The 25,746-nt window shown below is 40.3% G+C and overlaps 1 pseudogene; it reads left to right on the top strand.

The window, feature by feature from the left end:
* LOC138146719 (elongation factor 1-gamma-like) overlaps positions 1-25,746 on the top strand; it is a 46,036-nt pseudogene that overhangs the window by 7,343 nt on the left and 12,947 nt on the right.

Genomic DNA, 25,746 nt, shown 5'->3' with positions numbered 1-25,746 from the left:
TTCCTTCCTTCCTTCCTTCCTTCCTTCCTTCCTCCCTCCCCTCCCTTTCTCTCTCCCTCCCTCCTTGCCTTCCTTCCTCCCTTCCTTCCTTCCTTCCTTCCTTCCTTCCTTCCTTCCTTCCTTCCTTCCTCCCTCCCCTCCCTTCCTCTCTCCCTCCCTCCTTGCCTTCCTTCCTCCCTCCCTCCCTTCCTCCCTCCTTCCCTTCCTTCCTTCCTTCCCTCTTATCATGCCTCTCCCTTGCTCAGTCCATCTCTTATAGTAGAAGGAACACTAAGAGTTCAGACTTGGGGTCAGAGGACCTTGGTTCAGATCAAAGCCCTTACACTTATTACCTGTAAGACCTCGGGTAAGTAATCTCCCCCATTTATTTCCTTCATCTGGAGAACAGTCTGATCTAGGCAAAGTCAAAGGTCCTTTCCTGATCTTGTTTGTTTGTTTATTTTTAATGCTATACATTATCTTTTTGTTGAGTTCACTTGATTCTTATGGGATACAGGGGTATGCTGAAGTCAGCTCACATAGGCTTTTGAAGACCTGGTAGTTAAATTTTCAGTGTGAACATTTACATGTCAGAAATCCATATATGCTATAAATCCAGACTTGATTTATCACTTTGTTGATTGTTTAGACTTAAGAAATTGCTGGGGTGAGGCGGCTAGGTGGAGCATTGAATAGAGCACCAGCCCTGTAGTCAGGAGAATCTGAGTTCAAATCCAGCCTCAGACACTTAACAATAACTGTGTGAACTTGGGCAAATCATTTAACCCCTATTTGCCCTGCCTTTTCCCCTCCAAAAAGAAAAAAAAAGTTCTGGGGAAAATGTCAACAAGGTAGATGAAACTTAAAAATGTGTTGTGAGTACCTCCCCTCCAAGAAAGCTTGCTGCTAAATATTTACCAGTTGACTGCTAAGTTAGCTTCTGACTTTTCCTATCATTTTGCAGATGAATTTGTTGTTGTTCAGTCATGTCTGACTCTTTTATTTTTAGTTGGATATTGTTTAATCAACTTTTTTTTCATTTTTCAAATGCTTTATTAACTTCTGATTTACATCATTAATTTCCGCCAGATTTTGAGTTACAAATTTTCTCCCCGTTTTTCCGCTACCCACCTCCCCAAAATAGCAGTCCTACAGGATATCCCCTCCTCCAGTCTGCTCTCTCTCATATCTTCTTCCATACCCCCTTAGACTTTTCCAGTAGGGCATGGTGGATCTCTATGCCCCAGTGCCTGTATATCTTATTTCCCAATTACATGTAAGATAGTATTAATAATAGTATATATGTATATATAATTTTAAACATTTGATTTTAAAACTTTGAATTCCAGATTCATTCCCTTCCTCCCTTGTCACCCACCCTTACTGGAAAGATAAGCAGTTCAGTATAGATTGTACATGTGTAGCTAATGCAAAACATTAACATAGTAGATATATTGTAAAAGACTGACTATATTTCCCTCCCTTCTATCCCACCACCCACTTGTTCTATTCTCTACTTTGATCCCATCCCTTTTCAAAAGTGAGTGCTTCCAACTTCCCTCCCCCCCCCAGCCTGCCCTCCCTTCCATCATCCCCCCTCTCACCCCTTCCCCCCTACTCTCCTGTAGGGTGAGATACCCTATTTAGTGTGTATGTCATTCCCTCCCCAAGCCAAATTCAATGAGAATAAGGTTGACCCATTCCCTTTTGCCTTCCTATTCTTCCCCTCCAATATAACCATTTTCCCTTACCTCTTCCATACGAGATAGTTTACCCCATTCTGTCTCTCCCCATCTCCTCTCATTATATTCCTCTCTCACCTCTTAATTTCACATTTTAAGTATCATCCCTCCCTATTAAATTGGTCCTGTGCCCTCTATCTATGTATACCTATAAACATATATACACATATTCATATATGTATTCATATGCCCGTATACCCTCCGATATATATATTTCTATTCCCTTCAACTATTTTCATACTGAGAAAAGTTTCATCAGTTACAATTATCATTTTTCCATGTAGGAATGTTAATAGTTCAACTTTGATAAGTGGCTTATGATTTCTTTTTCCTGTTTACCTTCTCAAGCTTCTTTTGCTTCTTGTATCTGAATGTCAAATTTTCTATTCAACTCTGGTTTTTTCATTAAGAATGCTTGAAAGTCCTCTATGACCATATTTTCCACTGAATGATCATATTTTCCCCTGAAACATGATATTCAGTTTTGCTGGGTAGGTGATTCTTGGTTTTAATCCCAGCTCCTCTGTCCTTCAGTATATCATATTCCAGGCCCTTCAATCCCTCAGTGTAGAAGCTGCCAGATCCTGTGTTATCCTTATTGTGTTTCTTCCTGGCTGCTTGTAATATTCTCTCCTTGATCTGGGAATTCCAGAACCTGGCTATAATATTCCTAAGAGTTTTCTTTTTGGGATCTTTTCCAGGAGGTAATTGGTGGATTCTTTCAACCTCTATTTTACCTTCTGGTTCTAGAACATCAGGGCAATTTTCCTTGAAAACTTCTTGGAGGATGATTTCTAGGTTCTTTCTTTGGTCATGGCTTTCAGGTAGTCCAATAATTTTTAAGTTATCTCTCCTGGATCTATTTTCCAGGTCAGTGGTTTTTCCCATGAGATATTTCACATTGCCTTCTATTCATTCATTTGTTTGGATCCGTTTAACATTATCTTGATTTCTCATAAAGTCACTAGCTTCCCTTTGCTCCATTCTAAATCTGAGGGAATGATTCTCCTCATTGAGCTTTTGAGATTCTTTTTCCATCTGGCAAATTTGGCTTTTTAAGGCATTCCCCTCCTCATTGGCTTTTTTGAACCTCTTTTGCCAATTGAGTTAGTTTGTTTTTTAAGGTATGATTTTCCTCAGTCAGGCTATTGACTCTCATTTTGTAATTTTTTTGCATCATTCTCATTTCTCTTCCCAATTATTCCTCCACTTATCTTATCTGCTTCTTAAGATCCTCTGGCGTATAACCAGCTTGTATTTTCCTTTGAAGCTTTTGGTACAGGAGTTCTGACTTCACTGTCTTCCTCCTGTTCCATGCTTTGATCCTTTTTGTCCCCAAAATATGAGTCTAATGTTGTATTCTTTTGTTTGTTTTGTTTTCTTTTCCTGTTCATGTTGCCCCTCGGTCACTTGACCCCTGGGCTTTTTGCCACAGTAGGACTCTGCCACCAGACAAGGGAGCTTTTGTCCCAAATGCTGGAGTTTTCTTAGCTACCAGAGGTATTAGTTTGGTGCCCTCTCTGAATCCTCCTCACGTTCTGGCAAGCTGGTCACACACCCCAGGACCTCCACCCTAGACAGCAATCCAGATCCAAGCAGGTTAAAGCAAGAGGGATTACCCCTCTTAGTAGTCGCTTAGTCCCCCTGCAGTCTGCAAGCCAGGAGCTGAAGCGTGTCAGTGGCTCCTTGCCTCAGGAGCAAAAGCTGAGGTTCTAAGCCAATGCTCTCCCAACTACTGGTCCCAAAGTCCACACTGCACTGACCTCTCACTTTGTCCTTTGTATCTATGTGTTGATAATTCTGGATTGCCACAGCTGCTGGTGATCTGGAGTCCCTCCAGCTGGCGGCTGGTCAGGCCCGCCCTGGGGCTAAAACCTCTAGCTCACTTGTCCTGGGCTCTGCTCCCAGAACACTGTGCTGGCCAATTCCTGCCGGCCTGCTGGGCTCTCCTCAGTGGGAGGTAAGCTTCTCTGTGTCATTTTGTGGGTTCTGCAGCTCCAAAGTTTGTTCAGAGTCCCCTTTTACATGGATTGGGGAAGGTGGAAGCTGGAGCAGCAGGGAGGTTCTGCTTCTACTCCCCATGTCTGACTCTTCATGACCCCATTTGGGGTTTTCTTGGCAAAAATATTGGAGTAGTTTACCATTTCCTTCTCCAGCTCATTTTGCATATGAGGAGAGTGAGGCAAACAGGGTTGAGTGACTGGCCCAGGGTCATACAGTTAGTAAGGATCTGAGGTCACATTTAAACTCAGTTCTTCCTGACTCTAGGCCTTGGCACTCTTATCTTCTGCATGAAACTAGTTACTCACAGATGAATGGCATGGACTGAATGCTTAGCACAGCGTCTGGGACATAGTAATAAATACTTATTGCCCGACTGACTAAACGATCTCTCGGCTTCCCTCTACCTTTAAAGCCTAAGAACCTGTGGTGTAGAAAGGTTTAGTCAAGTTCTCCTGCCAACAGAAGCCAAGTGGTTTCCAGGTTCAGAAATCAGTTTGTCCTCACAAAAAGAATCACTGAGAAAGTAGCAGAGGTTTTTTGTTGTGGTTGTTTATTTATATGCTGGTATCTACATGTTATACAAAGCAATCTCCCACAAGTGGGAGTAATCAGGCAACAAAAGACACACTCCCACCTAAGGGCTCCTTTAACCTTTTCTTCTAAGACATTCTAGTTCAAATTCTAACATCAAAGGTGAAACTGAAGAAATTAGATTTGGATCTTTGTTATTGCAAGCCAATAATTTGGCTCCTCCACTTTTTTCTGCTGGCTGCTTGGAGATCCTGAGAAAAAGATGCTTAAAAATTTTTAGAATAGCAATTTTTACATTAGAAGAAGATGAAAGTGAACGCCCTGGTTTCCTTTATAGGAAAAACAAGAAAATGGAGGAAGGAGGTAGCTTTTTTTGTCTGCTAACAGTTTATTTTAACCCAGATGCTTTCTCCTTTTGTAATTCAGGCCCACTTATGTTTTCAGAAGGGCTGCCAATACTGATAGGTTTCCTTGGCGGGGACTTAAGAGACAAGGCTAAACACAGCTGTCTGGTGCCTGCAATCCTTGGGAGTCCAGCAGGACCTGAATAAGAAAAATAAACTCTACTGAGGCTGTAGGCCCAGGGTCTCTTGAAACAAAATTAGCATAAATGGGCATAGAGTCAAAGAAGCCACAATTCCTCCCTCCCAAAGCCTCAAGGTCAGGGGCAATCTGGGGACATGCATTTTAAAGGGAGAAGTAAATTATTTATACTATTGTTACCCTGAGAAAGTAAGGACCCAAACCCTGGACCTTAAGGCACTAGGATATGGTTAGGAAAAATTGTCTAGGTCAGCATTCTGGTTTTTTGTCAGATAAGCACTATTTGTGATAAATGTTTCATTTGCTGGGAGTTTTTTATTAGCATGCTGAACTTCAAGTACTGCTTAGTCCATTTTGAGGTTTTGTATTTTGAGGTTAGATATTTCAGGCAAAGTGGTATCATTCCAGCTACCCATGTGATTAGATGTGGCAGAACTGAAAATGCGCTGGTCTTAGAATAGTAGACATGGAGTCAGCTCTTGCCTTGGACACTTTCAGGCTGTGTGACTGGGAAAGGTGTTTTACATGAAACCTTCATGACAAAGTTTCTCTCCTGACATGAAGGGTCCAGATAGACTTTGGAGACCTCTCACTTTTCTGGTTCGTTGCCTCTACCCAGATGATTGGAGGGTGTCAATACCTGGCACTCCTCAAGGGTAGCCCCCTTAGAGAAACAAAGGCTCAACCTGTGGATAGTTTTATTTAGAAGTTAATGGAAACAGATAACTAGCACCTGAAAGAGTAAAGATATTCCCCCCAAGGAGCAATCCTCCCCTCAGAGATTAAAACACGTTCTGTCTTAGAGTTCTACTCTGGGCAAGGTTTCAGTCAAGGATGGGCAGGGCTTGTTCCCTGACCAGTGCTTCTCTCCATAGGTCCTCTGTCTGTGCCATGCTACTTGATGGCTATAGCTATCCTCCACTCCCAGAAGACATCCCTGTAAGTCCCTCTACTTCTCACCCTGTAGCTATTCTCTGCTCATAGCAAGTGATGGGAGCTGTTCTCTGCTCATAGCAAGTGATGGGAGCTGTTCTCTGCTCATAGCAAGTGATGGGAGCTGTTCTCTGCTCATAGCAAGTGATGGGAGCTGTTCTCTGCTCATAGCAAGTGATGGGAGCTGTTCTCTGCTCATAGCAAGTGATGGGAGCTGTTCTCTGCTTATCACTAGCATTGTCCTCTGCCACCCCCTTCTTACTGAGGCTTAGTTTTCCCTTGATTCACTGCTCTCCATACTCAAGCTTTCCTGCAATAAGAGATCATCAACCATCTGTTTTTTATTGAACAGCTATTTCATGCTCTTTGTAATGAGATCTCCTTTTCAGTAAATGGCTCTGTTTCCCTTCCCTGGGGGACCAGTTTTTTAACTTGTGCTGGCCTTGTATAGGACAAGTCCCTGAGAGTGTTTAATAACAGCTCAAATTCATATCTCTGTTGTTCTTATGCTTTATTTTTGTGTATAATCTCCAAATTGACATCCTTCACACCATTAGAAGAGGGTAAGATGTAGAGATTAGATCATGAGAGTCTTTCTTACATCTCTGGGTATCTCTTTTACTTTGCTCAAGGGAGTTTCTATCTTTGATTCAATGTAGGCTTTTGTTATTGTTCAGTTGTTTCAGTCATCTCCAACTCTTCATGATGCCCTTTTGGAGTTTTCTTGGCAAACAAACTGGAGAGGTTTGCTATTTCCTGCCATTTCCTTGTCCAGCTCACTTTACAGATGAGGAAACTGAGGTAAATAGGGTCACATAGCTAGTAAGTGTCTGAGGCCAGATTTGAACTCCTGACTCTAGGCCTGGCACTCCTTCTACTGTACCACCTAACTGCCTTCTCTGCAGGTTTACAATGAGTCAATACCTTTTGCCTCTCTCCCCAGAGCACAAATTGTAATTATTCTTGCTCCCAGTAGATGTCATTGATAACTATACCTTGTTAGTGCTTTTCTAAAGCTCTTCCAATGCTTCCTGCAAGAGGTAATCCCTTCAAAGTTATGATTTCCTCTGGGTCTCAGGGTTCAAAGGAGCTCCTTTGCTGTCTCACAGATTGGAGATTCTTAACCTGGAGTCAATGAACTTTTTAAAAATAACATTTTGATAACTCTATTTCAATATCATTTATTTCCTTTGTCATCCTTCACATTTTATTTCGTGCATTTAAGAACATTATTCTGAAAAGGGGTCCATAGGCTTCACCCAATTGCCAAAAGGGTCCATGACATAAAAAAATGGTCAAGAACCCATGTCCTAGATTGTCCCTCTATCCCTCCCATCTACCACATTACCCCTATGGCATATGGGCCAGGTTATTAAAATTATCTAGGGTTGCTTCTGGGAGGAAGAAAAGATGGCACCAGCTTCTCATAGCAGTAGATACCTAGAGGCCAGGAAGGCAATGAGATTTGTGATTCTTGCTATTAAAAATAAAGAATTATAGTATTTGTGCTACTAATCGCCAGGGATTATTATAATGGAAGCATTCTGTTAAACTTGAAGTGTTACATAAATGCAAACTACCCTCATTATTACGGTAAAAAATAAAAACATGAAACAAAATATCTTGCCTGAGTTACACAAAGAATTCAGATAAGAGAGGAGAAAGTGGGTTGGCTAATGTTTTGTTTTAGTCTTCATGATCCTGTATCATTATTCACTGTCCGTATTCATTGGATAATTAATGACTCCCCCTTTTTCCACTTTGTACTTTATATTCTAACAGAATGAGTGAGTCTTGGTGTACAAGGTATCTTATCCCAAAATCTGTTTTTAATAGGTAGTTTTATTTTTCTGAAAGGTGTTCCAATAATTTACTCATTATAAAAATGGGATTCACAAACAACAGGTAGGTGGCCACTAATTCCAGAAAAAGAAGGACTTGGATGTGGGTGGTAGCTGACACATAGGAAAGACAGGTCATGTGATGGAGGCTACAAGATAAATATGGAAAGAAAAACAATAACAGACCCCATGGGTGTCATCCTCAGCCCAAGAAAGTAAGCAATATGTCACAGCCAACCTCATTCTTTTTACAGAAGCTGTAATTGGTCACTAGGGGCAATGGCAGGAGCCAATCTGGGTTGTGGTGATGAATATTTGATTCTGCTCTCAATGCACACCAGCAGCTCTCAGCTTGTCATTGCCTCATCTGAGCATCTCTACCAGAAAGAAACTACAAGTCTGTGTGTTTTTTATTTAACAAACACTACTGTAGGAGAGAAAAAGTTCTTAGAAGTGAGTAAAATTCTGACCTTTCCTGGGTCTGGCAAAGGAAGGAATATAAGAGACAACCATGGTATAATAGTAGGATGAATTCTGACAGGGTTAGTCAGGAGACACCCTAATTGGGGTGCTGCATCAGTCACACTGAGACCTGTTAAAGACCTTAGTTTGAAAAGGCCAACGTCCTTCACTTCATCCTGGGCCATCTCCAGTTGTCCTGATCTATATCTGGCCACTGGACCCAGATGGCTCTGGAGGTTAAAGTGAGGCTGGTGCCTTTGCCCAGCCCTGCCTCACTTAAATCCAGTTCACTCGCATGTCACGGCATCACCTCCCTGATGTCACGGTCCTCTTTGAAAATGAAGGACCACCATCAACAACAACCCCTAGTTACTTCTGCAACCCTTGGCAAGTCATTTGTCTTCCCTTCCCTTCATCTTCCTTATTTGTAAACTGAGGGAGTTGGACCAGATAGATGACTTCCACAGTCCCTTCCCACTCTTGACGTTCTATGATGACGACTGTTAATAAGACTTTGGTAAGCTAGTGTTTCTGGCAAGAAGGATGCAATCCTGGCATCTGTTGCCACTGATAATGAGTGTGTCTTGGGCATTTTATCTACTTTCCTTTCCCATTTCAACTGTTTTCATTCAACTATGAAGATAAGGGTTTCTATTTGAAATCAATACCAAATCATTTTCCACTTACTTGCAATGTGACATTGGGAAAGTGGCAATCTAACAGGACCTTAGTTTCCTTACAAGAAAAATGAAGAAGGGGGCGGCCAGGTCGCACAGCGAGTAAGAGCACCGGCTCCAGTGTCCTGGGGATCAAATCCGGGCTCAGATACTTAGCACCCACCCAGAAACACCTGGCCGTGTAATCTTGAGCAAGTTACTTAACCCTAATTGCTTAGGGGCAGCCAGGTGGCTCAGCAAGTAAGAACACTGGCTCCAGTGTTGGGATGACCTGGGGATCAAATCTGGGCTCGGATACTCAGCACCACACCCAGGGATGACTGGCCATGTAACCTTGAGCAAGTTGCTTAACCCCAAATGCTTTGAAAAAAAAGAAAAATGAAGAAGGTTCAATTAGGAGATCTCTGAAGGTGCTTCCAGTCCTAACATTCTATGTTGGCAAGTGATTTCCCAAAGGCACTCTGGTCTTTTCTTTCCTATTCAATTCTGGGCTTTGGAGAGTTGTAAAGTTCTTTTCATTAATCTATACTTCTCCCCAGAGCAAAGATCTACCTCTTTTTAACACCAATTTTCTTCCTAGAATTCTTCCTTTAACAACAAGCTATAAATCATAGATCACTGTAGTCTATGAAGAAGTAAAGTTGAAGATTACACAAAGGTCAATGTAGAAGTTCAGGGCTTACCCCCTCCTCACTTTCTTGTTTCTTTCAAGACTCAGCTCAGGTCCAACCTTCCATATGAAGTATTTCTTGATCTCCCAGATACTAGTGCTTTCCCTTCTCAAGATCCTTGTATTCATTTTATAAATATTTGTTATACGTGGGTATGTGTACTTGTTGTCTTTTTATGGGATGTAAGCTCTTTGAAGGCAGGGGCTGTTCAACTTTGTCTTTGTATCCTCAGTGCTTAGCACATTGACCCATAGTAGGCACATATGTAAATGCTTGTTGTACAGCTGATTGATGGTGGGCATGACCCAATACACTACAAGTGAGGCATTTTCTAGGACCAGTGTAAAGAATGTACTCAAACAAATGTAGGACTGCAAAAAGAAGATGAGCCAGTCATATGGCAAGAGAGCAAGGGACAACTGGTGGATTACCGTCCACGTGCTTCATTGGTACCCTCCTGTAATACCAAAAGAAAGTGAGAAAGGTCATCAGGATGGTGGATGGAGCCCCGAAGTAGCCTTAGGAGGATATAGATGAAATTCACATAGGATGGACAGGCATTGATTGGCTGTAATCTGCATCCTTGGAGAGGGTATCCACATCACAGATCCATTGGAATATTAGAGTATGATGGCACCATTGTCATCTGGCTGCTGAAGTCCCAGAAAACAGGAACACTACTACTACTACTACTACTACTATCACCACCACCACCATCACTACTACTACTGTTAGCAACAATTCACATTTACGTAAGTACTTCATGGTTAACAAAGAAGCAGGAACTATTCTGGCTTCAATACTAGCTAAATGTACTTACTATGAACAAGGCCCTTAATTTCTTTGAGTTTCAATTTCCTTGTCTGAAAACTGGAGTTTAATTATTTTATTTCATATTATGAAATTTGCTCCATTTTCCTAGTCTGTAAACATCCTGCATCTGTCGTCTAACACATTCTCTCTTAGCTTTGTGTCATGTGTATGTTTGACAAGGATGTCTTCTATGGACTCATTCAAGTCATTGATAAAAAGTTCAAACAGTAAAACACCAATGACAGATCCCAAAGGAACCTCACTAGCGATGTCCCTCCAAGTTGATATTGAGACTTTAATAACAATTCTTTTGTGTCTAATCATTCAACCAGTTCTAAATACACTTAACTGTAACGTCATCTAGCCCATATCTCTCTTTTATAAAAATTTTATTTATTTCATTTTTAGTCTATGGAATAAAATAAGGATTTCTATAACAGTGTTTTTTTTTAAAAAAGATATCGTTTTCCCTGACTTGAGAGTATTATAAGTTCACTGAATTAAAAGATGTGAAAAGCTTAAGTACTATACGAATTAAATATATACGTATATAATATATACATACACATATATATTTTTTTTCTTCCAGTAAACCTGGTGCAACTATTATTTCCTCCTCTTATTTCTAAGCTGTCCATTAGCTTGGATGGATTTCTACTGGCAATCTTCAAAATGTGAAATAAATAAAATGAAAAACAGGTAGGAACTTTCAAAAATGACTCTTGTTTGCTTTAATCAGGACCTTAATTAGGCAGTTTACTTTGTGATCCCACTGAGCTATGCCCTGGCTACCAGCTAAAGCATTATGGATGTTATGGATCAATTACATGATGACGATGAAGCCTTTGAAGCTTCAATATGGTGAAAGCACCATCAATAAGCCATGTGGCTCTTCTCTTTCCATTACTTCAGAAGCTGTTCATTTTTGTCAGGAGTTTCTCCAGTGAATAGGAAGTCAGTATTAGGGACATTTTAAAAGTTTATGGTCAGTATGGAAGACAAACTTCCCTGAAAACCAAGGTGCCCCTGTAAGTCACCAACATTCTGACTCAGCCAGCATCTGTGAGGATGGGGAATTCTGAAATGGTGATTGCAACACATTACTGGCAAGGCAGAGAATAACACTGGCAGGAATTAGTGCCAGCCAAGTGATGTCTCAGGCTCCAATGAAGGAGAGAGACTGAACAGAAGCAAAGTCTTGGAATCATGCTTCCCATGAATAGATAAACCTGCTGAGGAGCTTGATTGCACCTTGTAATTCCAGTCTAGAAATTCTACCAAGCAGAAATTGTCGTCTGGAAGACGTGTTCATTTTTCAAGGTCTTTTCTGTTTTGACATTCTTTTAATGGATTCAGCTCTGGTCATATACAACACATAACAGGGGTAATTGTAAGAGCAGATAATTGACTATTCAGAACTACAAAGGACCTTGACAGGTTGGAACAGCTTTTGTGAACAAACCAAGTAATCTTTAGCACTTGGCTCAGGGCTTGTTCATGCTTAATAAATGTTGGGTGGCATGGAATGGAATGGCAAGAGATGTAAGACAGGATGATGGAAAATATGCTAGATGTGGAGTAAACCAGACCTGAGTTCAAAATCCAGCTGATTACAGTCTGTATGACTTTGGACAAGTCCTTTATCTTCTCTGGGTCTCAATTTTCTCATCTGTAAAATGAGGGGATTGGATTAAATGATCTCTAAGGTACTTTTCGGCCCTGGAGAATCTATTATTCTCTGAAATGGAATTGAATTGAACTGAATTACAGTGCCAAGCATGGTGGTTCATGCCTGTACTCCTTGCTTCTTGGGTGACTGAGGCAGTTGGATTGCTTTAGGTTGGGAATTATGAACAACAGTAGGGTTAAAGTCAATCAGGTGTCCGCACTAAGTGTCACACCAATTTGATGAACCTTCTGGAGTGAGGGCTTGGGTCACCAGGTTGTCAAAGTTGGAACTAACTGGCCCATCCCAGAACTGGAAAAGGTCAGAGCTTTCATTATGAGCAGCATTTGGATCAGCCCATGTTGTTTTGTTGTTGCTTGATTGTTGTTCAGTCATTTCAGTCGTGTCTGATTCTTTGTGACCCCATTTGGGATTTTCTTGGTAAAGATAATAGAGTAGTTTGCCATTTTCTTCTCCAACTCATTTTACAGATGAGAAAACTGAGATAAACAGGGTTAAGTCACTTGGCCAGGGTCACAGCTAGTGTCTGAGGCCAGATTAGAACTCAGGAAGATGAGTCTACCTGACTTCAGACCCAGCACTCTATCCATTGTGCCACCCTAACTGCCCATCAGCCCATAAGTGATTGCTATATTTCCAGCCTGAGGGATGCAGGGAGACCTGATCTCAAAAAAACAAAGCAAAATAAACAAAAGATAAATTTTAAAAAGGACTAGAATTGAGTTCAGAGTAACACACTAAGGAAAGAAAAAACTACACAAACATATGGAGAACAGTTTCTTTTGTGTCCCAAAGGACTCAAATGTCACATATGACTACATATGATCCTAGGATGTATAAATGGAAAATGTGAACTAGTCTATGCATTTAGTTCAGTACAAAGCAGAGCCCCACTTAAACACCGGCGTGTTCTGGCTTCTTTCACATAGAGAACTTGGCAAGAACACAGAACAGAGCAATAAAGATGATTAAAGGGTTGCAGAATCAAGCCTACATAAGGTGGTGCCCCTTTCTGATTCTGACAATTTTATTAGTAAAAAGGAACCCAAAAAAAGGGACAGCTGTGAGGGGGAAAAAAACACTGAGAAAGCAGATCACAGAAAAAAGACTCTTGGAGAGATGGATGAAATGTCCTGTTTCTCAGCATCTAACTTACATCCAACTGATAAAAGAACTTTGAGGTTGCTAACTGGGGACTATGCTGACTGTTTGGGGACTATGGAACAAGTGTGTTTGTCTCAATGTGGATTAACCAGGAAATGGATTTGGGTTTTTCACCATAAGATAAAGATGAGTCATTCTACACAAGAGACCCTCTGAAGCAGTAGGGATGGTCCAGACCGGGCCTCCAAGTAAATCTGAACAGTCTTTGGAGCTGGAACCATAAATTGCCTCTGATCACATCTAGGAACACCCCCTCAGAAGCTGCTAGGAAGAGGAAGATGGAGGGGGAAGGTCTTGTATTTTCTTTGGCTTTTCTTCTCCCACCCCCCCCGCATTGCCACCTAACATGTGGGATGTGGAAGCCCTTCAGAGCCCAACCAAGGCAGCTGATAGGAGAAACTCTACATGTTTGTCTCTGTATTTCACACCTCTATCTCTATGTCACATGGTCTGCAAAGGAAATATTAGGGTTTTCTGTTTTACTGAAAGAGCATATAGCCCAAGGAATCAATCTTGAAAAGCTCAGAAGTTCTCAGGCTTAGAGTTTCTGTGTTGCTTAGGGTTGCTATGTTGGGACACCTAGGTGGTACAGTTAATAGAGTGCCAGGACTGGAGTCAACAAGACCTGAGTTCAAATCTGCACTCAGATACTTAACACAAAAACTAGCTGTGTGACCATGGGCAAGTCATTTAACCCCAATTGCCCTCCAAAAAAAATACACACACACACAAAAGGAATCAAACACAATTGAACAACAAAAGGTGCTAAAAGAACTTAGCAGTCCTTCGGCACCACAGAAAAGGAGCAGACTTCAGAGAAGTGCCCCCTCCCAGAAGAAAAGTGGAGAGTCCCAGAAGAGGAACAGCCCTTCTCAGCAGTGAATTGTTGTGCATACTGTTCCTGAAGAAGGCAAAGGGCATCAAGTCCTATCATTCGGAGTTGTGAGTTCCAGGAACACATGTTCTATACACATATGTCTTCTGGTTAGTGTAAGTTTGTGCCCACTTCCAGACCTCATCCCCTTTTATACTGCATTCATTGGAGGGACACTGTTTATGAGTGAAATATTACATTTTAGTTATCTTTACTTTGCCTTCTGTTTAGTAAATGTTTCTGATTAAGAGTAAATGGTATCACCTTGGCTGATTTGTTAAGTGGGAAACACTCCAGGGGACTCAGGATCTCCAGTTATGTATGCTAAATGTTAATTCTCCCCACCACAGTTGCCCTTAGGATTCGGAAAGTGAGTTTCAGCAATATAGACACCCTTTTGGGAATCTCCAATCTGACAGTATGAATTAAAGTTAGGTGAATGTGCCAATCCAGCCCAGAAAGAGAAGAGAAAAACTGGGGTTGAGGTGCTACTCCCGCTAATCACAACTATAAAGGAGAGTCTAAGTGATTGGTATCTTGAAGCCAAAATAAAGGAAAATTGCAGGAAAACTAATGGGTGGTCTAAGCTATTAACAATCCTAATTTTAGAATAATGATTATCATACTGTTTCACTGAACACAGAAAGAAATGGGTTTATATTACCATAATGGGCACATGAACCCTCCCCGGTAAAGAAAGTTTTTGAATATTAGAATTGATAGTTTACTAAAGAAAGGATGGAATCTCTTTCCCTGAATGAGTTTTAATTTTTTTTTAAATCCTTATTGGTCCAGGTATCATTCTGCCTAAAGGCAAAGGGATGAGGGTGAAGGTCATCTCACTGTTGATTAAGGCTCTACGATCTTGGGAGGAGAAACCACCCTAATCATTTTGCAATCAGAACTTCAAACTTTCTCCTACAACCTGCCTCTGATTATTTTCTTTCCCTAGCCCCTCTGCCTTTCCACCTCACCCCTACTATATCCCCACCCCAATTATGGGTTTGGAAAATATTACAGCCATCCAACTTACAACATGGCACTCACAATGGTGTTTTCCTTGTCCTTGATTTGTCCTGTGGTTTCAACACCATGGTGCCTGAAATTTTCCATTAAAAATGTAGCAAGTGCTACTCATTTTCAGGAAAAGTGCTTTGGTTGAGTAATCACTACATAAGTACCAAATGTTATTGTCATTTTAACTCTTTGGTTGGATTTTGTCTTTGTATTCCCCATCCCTGCCTCTATTTCATGTGGTCTGCAAAGGCAATACAGGTTCCTTTTGGCCTCCCTATACAACCAATTTTCACGGTTTTCTTTGGGCATAAATTTAGGTTGTTACTCTAATTTAAAAGCACTGTGTCTGTTGGGTAAAAGGATGCTAGATTGAAATTCTACATTGAGCTCCTGAAGAGGAATGGTAGAATTATTTTTAGAAATTCCCTTGAAGCTTCCTGATGAATAGTGAAGTCTAAGGCCAACCAAGCTTCCAGAAAATACTTGAGAATTTGGCCCAAAGTTGAACTAGTCTATGTAACCTTTCTCACATTGGCATTTAAGACAGGTCCTTGAAATCACACCTTTTCACAGCACAGTTTATACACTTTGGTTCCTGGCTCCCAAAGTAAATCTAATCTTAAAAATGTGTCTGGTAAGTCTGAAAAAATACCCAATGACTCATCTAACAAGCCAATAGGTCATCTTGGCCTGTTGCCTGTTTCTGTCCACACTTTGAATCCCTGGGGAATGTCAGCTTGCTATGGTGAAAAGCTTGCTGGGAAGATGTGCTTCCTACTTTTGTCATCCTCATCTTTTTGAAAGATTTTTTTTTTTTGCTTAATCAAGGAAAGCTCTATTTATGACTCCCTGGAGTCTTTCTTGATTCCTCTTAATGTGAATGCCTTCCCTAAGTTTATCTCATATAATTTTCTGGTATATTTCTTGTTTATACTTACTTTTTTGCATGTTAACTCCTCATTAGAATGTAAGCTTCTTGAGGACAAGGATGGAATCAGTGGTGGTGGACCAAGTAGCCTGGCAGTTCAGGAAGGTAGAAGAGTTGGTGAATGTAGGTGACAGATTCCCCAGGGTCAACAGGAGAATTAAAATACAGAAAACCCAACATTTACTAGCTCTTGACTACAGATCAGTCAGCTAACACCTTTCAGCCTCATTTTCTTCACCTGTGAAATGAGGATAATTATAACATCAATTCTTATCTCATAAGGTTTCTGGGTGAAAATCACATGTGGTCCATCAATCACTATGCAGATATGAGCCATTATATCAGTTTGAGCAGATCTGTGGGTGCAGCATTTGTATCTTAACAGCTTTGAGTCAATCATTCATACCCAGCTGCCCTTCTTTGGGGCTCCCCACCTGTGGTATGTAGTCCTTTTTCTTCTAGGTCAGCTCCTTACTCCTTTAAGACACCCCCTTCCTCATTATACCTCACCAGACTGGGTCTACCTGATTATAAAAAACCTTTCTGGATCTCCCCTCAATAATAATGCCTTCTCCCTGAGTTTATCTTGAATTTCCTTGTGGATTTCTTGTTTCCATATGATTGTTTGAATGTTGTCTCCCCAGCAGAATATGAATTTCTTGAAAGTGGGGCGTTTTTTGCTTTTCTCTGTGTTTCCAGCCATTAGTATTGTGTAGGAAGGCATATAGTAGGAAAGAGGAAAGGAAGGATGGAAGGAAGGAAGAGAGAGAGAGAGAGAGAGAGAGAGAGAGAGAGAGAGCGAGAGCGAGAGCGAGAGAGAGAGACAGAGAGAGAGACAGAGACAGAGACAGAGACAGAGACAGAGAGACAGAGACAGAGAGAGACAGAGAGAGAGAGAGAGAGACAGAGAGAGAGGAAAAAAAGAGTTATTTTGTGATCCTACCATCCTGAGCACAGAAGGAAATAAGAAAGGAAACAAACGTTTATTAAATACCTGATATGTAACAGGTATTGTGCTAAGTGCTTTTAAATATTATCTCATTTGATCCTCAACACCCCTGGGAGTTTTATCCCTATTTTATAGTTAAGGAAATGGAGGCAGAGATTAAAGGACTTGCCCAGTGTCACACAGCTGGAAAGAGACTGAGTCCTCATCGGAGCCTCCATCTTCCTGACTCCAGACCCAGCACTCTATTCACTTAGCATCTAGGAATTGCCTTTCATGCTTCTTGACTTGATTTCTTCTCAGCATGGGGGCAGGGTAAGGGTTGGGGGCTGGAGGGTAGTGATATTATGGTGGGAGTGGTGACAGAGAAGAAGGGGCACATTATATCAAAATGTTGGCTGGTGTGCCCTGATTTTAAATTTATTCCCTGAATAGAACTGTTCATTTCCAGGCCCCTATTAATGTTCTTCAATTTTACCTAGTGCGGAAAGCTGGCAAGATACCCTTTTTCTGAAGGAGTGTATAGAATATGTGGCTGGCTGCCAATCGTAAGGCCTAAGGCAGTTAGACCCCAAAGCTTCTTAACTATTAAGATTCCTTGAGCTGACTCCACTTGTTCCTTCTATTCAAGCTTCTGCTTAGGGTTCATTCCTTGATTCATACCACAGACTCAGGTCCTTTGAAATCAGGCAAGCCAGAATTCTGAATTCTTCAGCAACCCTTTGTCCTTGAGGATTTCTGAGTTCTCATCATCCCCAGGGGTGGGACTGGGAAACAATTCTGATTAAGAGCCCACTGGGGCATGGGCTGCAACATCAGAGGACCCGCCTCATGGTGTTGGAGCAGTCTGCCATGATGATGCCTTAGTTTATTCAGGCTACAAAATAGGAGGTGTTCCTTGAATAGAATAGTTTGGTTATCACAGCAGGTAATATGAAATTATCAGTAACCAGGGGATTAACTCAGAAGTTATGACTCAGAGACAAAGGAATTAACCAAATTTTTTCCTTTCCTGGTAAATTATTGTCACCCCAACAGTTGGATAGCAATTGTCATGTAATCTCATTGAGTCCCAACATATTCAACTATAAAATGATGATGAATGAGTAAATGAAAGAATGAATGGAAAAGCATGTATTAAATGCTTACTATGTACCAAACATTGTGCTATACTCTGGGGCATACAACAAAACAAGTGAGATTGTCCTTACCCTCATACTCTAGTAGGGGGGTTAACACAGAGAGGGGGTGGTAGCCCCGGAAAGGTGTTTTCATCTGGGAAGTCAGAGGGCTGGTGAGTGGAACAATAGGGCAGTCAATAGGTCATTTCCAGAAGTAATAATAATATAGATTTTATTTCTGTTCCTAGAACAAGAGGTGGGAAGCGGAAGCAGAAGAGTGGATGGCAAATTGGGTGGATGGCAGGGAGATGGACAGAGTGAAACATGGTCAGATCTTGGGCTGACTGAGGATAATAAAATTTGCACTAATTACCTTACGGGGTGATTGTATAGAAAATGCTTCATAGGCACTAGATAAATGGAAGTCATATGAGCCTGACCTAGACTAGGAAAATTAATACATGCAGCTGCCCAGTTTCTGTGCCACTTGTTTCTAGGCAGGGGCCACTCAAGTATGTAATCAAAATAATGTCAACATGTTTTTGTCAATAATAAAACAATAGTAATAATTAGCCAACATTTATATAACACTTACTATGTGCCAGGTCTTGTGCTAAACACTTTATGATTACTATATGATTTGATCCCCACAAAACCTTAGGAGATAGGTGCAATTATTTTCTACATTTTACAAATGAGGAAACTGAGGAAGACAGAGATTAAGCCACTTATCCAGGGTCATATGGCTAGTAAGTATCTGAGTAAGGATTTGAACTCAGGGGTTCCTAAATACAGATCTATCACTCTACTCACTGAACAACCTAACTACTTCAAGTATCCTTGTGACCCTATATCTTTATCTATATCATCTATATCTATAGGCAGTCTCTTAGTTATGAGAAGGATTACTTGCTGTTATTATACTAAATATTTTCTCCTCTTCCTTTTCTCTCTCCTTCTCTACTTTTTCCACCACTTCCTCCTTCTGGGAAGCCATTCTGAGGGGCCACCTCTGGGGAAAAAAGAAGGACATCTGAAGATCTACTATGGATACAAGGTGATGATGTCAAATACTCATGCTGGGTCTTCCTTCTCTAAGAATGGGAGGATTCAACTCTGTCTCAGACTGTCATGGCTTTGGGAGAATTCTCTGAACACACCATTATCACTGAGATCTGCATCTGAGCTCTGAGGTTCCCAGGATCCAACTGCATCCCCACATGCAGATATCCAGGAAAGACTGACATAGCACCTGAGTTCTTGGATCCCCATTCCAGTGATTAAGCAGTCATAGCTAACGTCTGACACTCAAAGTTGCTAAAAACTCCTTGCAGCCTTATCTGGCCCTTGACTTCCACATTCTTCCACAAGTTGCACTGTGCATCTTCCAAGGAATAGGTCAGCTTGACATTCATGTAACCCAGTCCTGATTGTAGCTTTGATCTTGCCTAAATATTGTTATCTTTATTGATCTAGCTCATCTTTTGTTCCAAGGCTAGGAGAGTCACTCCACCTGGGCTCCACACTCATTTCTAAGGGGTGGTTAGAACCAGCAACTGAACAAGGATTATGTGACCCTTGCTTATTGACCCAGGAGTACCTCTGTTATCTCAACTTTGCCAGTGGTTGGAAGTGAAAGAACCCTCTAGATTAGAATTTCGTGGACTATCTACCAAGGGGAATAATTCAAGATGAAGAGAGAACCATTCTGAAAGCCAGCAAAGAATCTTACAGTCTGGAAAAGGAGCTCATGGTGGCCTAGCCCAGTGGTTTCAACCTTAGATAGAAGCAGGAACCACTGATCAATACATAAGGAATCACGTGGGCTTCATGTTGACTTAATTTAAAAATGTCATATCTATGTTTTATTGTATTCTTATTTATTTTGTTTAATATTTCCCAATTAGGTTTTAATCTGGTTTGGGACATATTCAGGAGTATTGTGTGCTATATATGGCCCAATGATCTAATGTTCAATACTTCTGGTCTAGAATACCTAATATAACACAGCCTCTAGAACTTACAGAACAGATTTAAGTGTAGGACAATAAAACAGAAAAGCCAATTTAACCATAAGAACAAAATCATCCATTACTCAGGTTCAACATGTCACCCAGAATAGAGATACTAGCAATACTGCTTGGGTCATTGATGAAGAATGAGTGAAGAAGGGAGTGGATACATGGTGGCCAAGGGCTCCACAATCTCTAAATAAGAATGTCCCCTAAATTTCTAAAAAGAGAATCTAGGCATAAAGGAGGTGAGTATATGTTTCTTGCAGGTCTAATACCTGAGAGAAGGATTCCTCTGATGCATCCACAGGAAGTGGAGTGTTGCTGTAGATTGGGGATCCCACATCTGGAACTACTTTGGGTGAAGGGGCTTCTAAAAGGACTAAAGCATTGAAAAGCTTTTCAGGACTGAGGTTATCAGTCAAACCCCTGGAATTTTATCTAATATCCAACCCAGATAAGACTGGGCCAACTAACTTCAAGGATCAGATCTAGTCAATTAGCCAAAAGAAGAAGAATTAAGAAGAAAAAAAGGCATAGTTTCCCTGTAAGTGTACAATAAGATTAGGATTAATTGTTCATTCAATCCAACAAACATTTATTGTGTACTCTATGCAAAGCACAGTGCTTGGCACTCAAAACTTCTATAACTTTACTTAGGTAACTTTGGAGAAGTTCATCACTAGAGTTTGGTCACCAAGTAATGATTTTTTTTCTTAAAACATAAATTTTTCTTTAAAAACACTTTTTTTCAATTAATATGCATTTACTTTTTTCTCTCTCACACCTACCCTCAACCCTCAATTGAAAAAGAAAAAAAATTCTTGTAAAAATATGCATAATCAAGGAAAGGAAAACAAATTGCCACATGGGCTATGTCAAAAAATCTGTCTCCTTCTGCACTTTGAGTCCCTCTCCTCTCTGACAGGGGGTGGGCAGCATGCTTCATTATCAGTCCTCTGTATTTCAGTTAGCCATTGCATTGTTCAGAGTCCTTAAGTCTCGCAGGAGTTGTTTGTTTTTATAATATTGTTGTTATTGCATAAAGTGTTCTCCTGGTTTTCTTCATTTTGTACTGTACCTATTCATACAAGTCTTCCCAGATTCCTCTGAAACTTTCTCTCATTCTTTCTTATGACATTTTAGAATTATGTATTCCATTACATTTAAATGCCATAATTTGTTCAGTTATTGCCTAATTTATATACTCCCCTTAGCTGCTCCTACAAAAAGAAGAGCTATAAATATTTTTGCACATATGGATCATTTATCCATTCAGGAGTGGAGGGGTTGAAGTCTAGGCATAAGAAGATTAAGCTTAATAGTAAAACTCTTCAAAACTCTTGAGAGAAATATAATGTACTCTTTTCAGGTACAGAGGAAAAAACAAGAAAGCTTGCCTCCTTTCCTTCAAAGACTGATGGAGAACTCAAGTTCAGAAAAGATTGGTGATAGAAGGACAACCAGAAAGGGAATCATAGGTTCATAGATTTAAAATCAGAAAAGACCTCAGATGTCCTTAAGTCTAATCTTATCATTTTACAGAAGAGTAAACTGAGGCCCAGAAAGTTAAGTGACTTGCCAAGATTCACACATGTAAGTGCATGAGGCAGAAATTCAAATTCTGATCTTCCTGACCCAAAGTCTAGCTCTCTAAGGTCTGGATACACAGGCTATATAGCAGGTACATAGAGACACAATATTAGACAAATCAGCTAATGGCTTTAGCTAGTCTTTTAGTTCTTGCTATGAGGCAGGTTCAAGAATCTAGAACAATAGAGGGTAATGGGAAACAAATTAGACTGGGAGACAGATTTGGGTGCTTGTCTCAATTCAGCCACTAACAATGACCTTCAGCAAGTTGCTAAAGTCCACTGGGCCTCAGGCACTGGGAGAGGGATGTAATGGACTGCTGAAGAGTTAAGAAGGCCAGGTATTTGCTGTACAAGGTTGACTGAAGGTTCTGTAATGCATACATGACCATGCCTTTCTGGTAGTCTGACCCCTGGGCTCCCCTCCAGTTCAATTCCTATGATCCCCTGGCATCCAGTCCTCATGTCTGGCGTTTCACCTGATGAACCAAAACAATCTTACAAACTTCCATGATTAAAACCCTTTTGTTTAGAAATTCTTTTCAAGTCTCCATTTATTTGGGACCCAGCTTGTAATACTTTGTTCTTCTGATTTCCCAGAAAATAAAACATGTGCATGTAAACAAACCGGTAAATGCAAACAATTTATGTTGCTCAACAATAAGGATGTACAAGGTTATGCTTATCAATGATTTTTTAAAAAAGCACTGTGGCTAACATCTGGCACCGTGACAATTTGTAAACAATAAGCTACACCTAAAAAAACAATTGTTTTGAGCATTCCATTCAGTTAAGTTCAGTTATATTATATTCGTGGCTCTTAGGCCTGTTCTTTGGAACAACTCACAATTAATACTACAGATCTTGGCATAGAAGGGACCTCAAAGACGGTCTAGTTCAGTTCTCTCACTTTTCAGATAAGGAAACTGAGGCCCATGGAGATTAAGTGATTTTTTCCAAAGTCTTAGAGGTAGTAAGCTTCAGATATGGGATTTGAACTCAGATCCTCTGACTTCGTAGCCAGTGTGCCTTCTACTATACCATGTGTATGTGTGTGTATGTGTATCTTGTTTGTACATAATTGTTCAATTGTTTTCATGTTGTCTCTTCCATTACACTTTGAGTTCCTTGAAAGCAGGGAGAGATTTTTGCTTTTTTATCTATTCCTAGCACTTAGCACAATGCCTAGCACATAGTATGGTCCTAATGAATGCTTATTGACTTACTGACATATAAAGCTTCATCCTTTTTTACCCTGTATGTTTGCTAGTGATGGTGGGTAATTAATTAGCTTTAATTAATTCTGATTTATTCATTTTATTTAAATTTAAAATTAATTAATATACCTGCTTTAAAAGTGAGGTAACTGAGAGTCTGAAAAATTAAGTGACTTATCCAAGGACTCATAGAAATTGGTAGAATGCTTATTTGAACCCAAGTCTATCTTACAAGCCCAGAACTGTACCATGGAAGTAGACTGCTGTAGTAACTTCATGGAATGCTTTCTAACTCTTGGACTAACCCAGATATGAATCATTCTACTTTATTCCAAGGCAGAGATAAGAACTCGTAAAGGCCTGATCATTTTTGGAAGCAAAAATGGGAAGAGAGAATAAAAGTCAACTCAGCTAAGGACATATATAGTTAAGGATAAGCCAATTAAATTACAAGGAACATAATCAAGGTTCTAGCTCCCCATATACATATATATCCTTCCCTCTGTTCCCTGCACTCCGTCCCAGGGCATGATTATACCCTTTTAAGAAAACAAAGACTTCCCTAAAAGCAGAATCCCTTTGTTAGGGAATACATACCCAACCACTGTCCACATTTTTCTTTCATTTAGTTCTGACTTGAGGAAAGTTTAATAGTACATAACGAGGGAAAAATCCAAATCTTGCCAAACAGAATGAATACATTACTTAAAAAAAAACCTACGTAAATCAGCATATCCTATGACTCATAGGTAAAGGAAAACCCCTCAAAAATAAGATAAATATTTATTTTGATTCCATCTGCTGGAGAATGATGTTTTGCAGGAGCATCTCAATTCCAACTTGTAGAGAACTTCAGCAGCCATATTATAACTATGTTTGAATGTTGTTGTCATTGTTCTGTTTGTAGCCTAATTTGGGGTCACCTTGGCAAAGATACTAGAGTGGTTTTCCATTTCATTCTCCAGGTCATCTTACAGATGAAGAAAATGAGGCAAACAGGGTTAAGCGACTTGCCTAGGGTCACAGAGCTAGGTAAGTGTCTAAGGCCAAATTTGAACTCAGGTCTTCCTGACCTAGCACAGGTAGGGAAAGTACCTGGCTTACATCTGTGACTCCTTTCTCATCTCCCTATAGAAACTTAGAATTCCAGTGGAATTGGAACTGAGCCTATAACATCATTAATATAGGACAGAGCTTTCTCTTCTTACTGAAGGTCTGCACCTTCGCTGTAACTTAATAATAATAGAGTTAGTATTCATATAGCATTTTAAGATTTGCAAAGCACTCTAAATATGTAAACTCATTTGATCCTCACAAGAACCCTGTGAGGTAAGTGCTATTATTATCCCATTTTACAGATGAGGAAACTGAGGAAAACAGCAGTTAAGGGACTGCCCTAGCCCATTCATCTAGGAAGAGTATAAGGTAGGATTTGAACTCAGGTCTTCTTGACTCCAGTTTCAACACTCTGTCCCCTAGAACCTTAGGTAATTGCCTAGAGAGCACTGAGGAGTTACATGCACAGGGTCGTATAGCCAGTATGTGTTAGAGGCAAGATTTGAGCCTAGGTCTTCTTGTTACAAAGGCCAACTCTCTCTATCCGTTATGGTTTGCTGCTTCTCTAGCCCTCTACAGTTCTAGCAAATATATAAATTTTTCTTGGTCCACTTAAGACAATGAAACCCCCCTCAAGGGACTCACTTTGAATAGATGGAAAATACTGATGTTCATAGTATACATTTTAGAGGAGAAACATAAAACATAAATTTCACTTTTATCCAACTTGCCAAGAAATATTGGTGAAGAAAGACTGAAGAAAAGTGGAAAATGTCTATTGTATAACCAAGTAATCAATCAATAAGCATTAAGTAAGCCTCTGCTGTATGCCAGGTACCAACCAAGGTGTTGGGGATACAAGGATAAAAATGAAAATGAGACTTGCATTAAAGGGAATTGCACTCTATTGGGGGAAATAACATGTATCTCTAAGTCTTTGTCTATGTTTATGTCTATATCTATGTCTAGGTCTCTGTCTAAGTATGTCTATGTCTATATGTCTAGGTCTCTGTCTCTGTCTATGTCTAGGTTTAGGTCTAGTTCTAGGTCTCTGTCTCTGTCTGTGTCTATGTCTGTCTATGTTTATGTCTGTCTGTGTCTGTCTATATCTATGTCTACATCTATGTCTATATCTATGCCTATGTCTATACCTATGTCTGTCTATGTCTATGAATGTATATACATATATATGCTATATATGTATATTTTTATACATATATATATATATAAACAAAATAAATATAAAGTAAGAAGAGGGAAGGTACTATCAGGAAAGGGCTCATAAGCCTTAGAAAGTGGCACCAGCCTGCATCCTGTGGAAAGTAGTATAATTTTATTAATTTAACCCCCACCTACACAAGATTTTTAGATTTAATTTGACAACATGCAATCATTTGGCTTTAGTATTGGGAGCCAGGTCTGGCCCCAGGCAGAAGAAATGTGAATTGTAAAGCCAAAATTAAGCTCAAAGTCTTCACACTTTCCCTTTCTGTGCTCTTGTACAACCTCCTGATATCCCAGTCTCTCTGCCCTTCTGCAGACTTCTCTGCCATAAGCTCCCTCACTCCACAACTGCCTGGCTCAGGTAGTATCCCCTGGTCCAAAGTTAACCCCTCATTTGTTCCTCCTAAAAGTCCCATTCCCTCAGGATCTGGCTCGTAGCTATTTGAAAGGCAAAAAGTAATTGGTTAAGAGATTTGTTTGGAGGTATGCTAGAGTGAGACCAGAAATCCTTTAAGTGCCAGATAAAGACACTTAGCCAGCCCCAGTATCACCACAGTCTACTTGTCTACTTTTGTTCTGCTTCCCCACTCCCAGGTCACACAAATTGGTAATTTCTTTGCTGAGGAGCCAGGAGCTCCAAGGAGCCCTGAGACAAAAGAAGTGACTCCTTTGCCTATCATGGGAGTTATTTAGACTAGCTATCTTCAGGGGG

The sequence above is a fragment of the Petaurus breviceps genome, unplaced genomic scaffold, assembly GCF_028583685.1.
Source record: "Petaurus breviceps papuanus isolate PSGF00001 unplaced genomic scaffold, PetGlider_PUasm1.0 90769, whole genome shotgun sequence".
NCBI classification, from domain to species: domain Eukaryota; kingdom Metazoa; phylum Chordata; class Mammalia; order Diprotodontia; family Petauridae; genus Petaurus; species Petaurus breviceps.
Note: the sequence above shows the minus strand (reverse complement) of the source record. Positions and strands in the feature narration are given on the sequence as shown.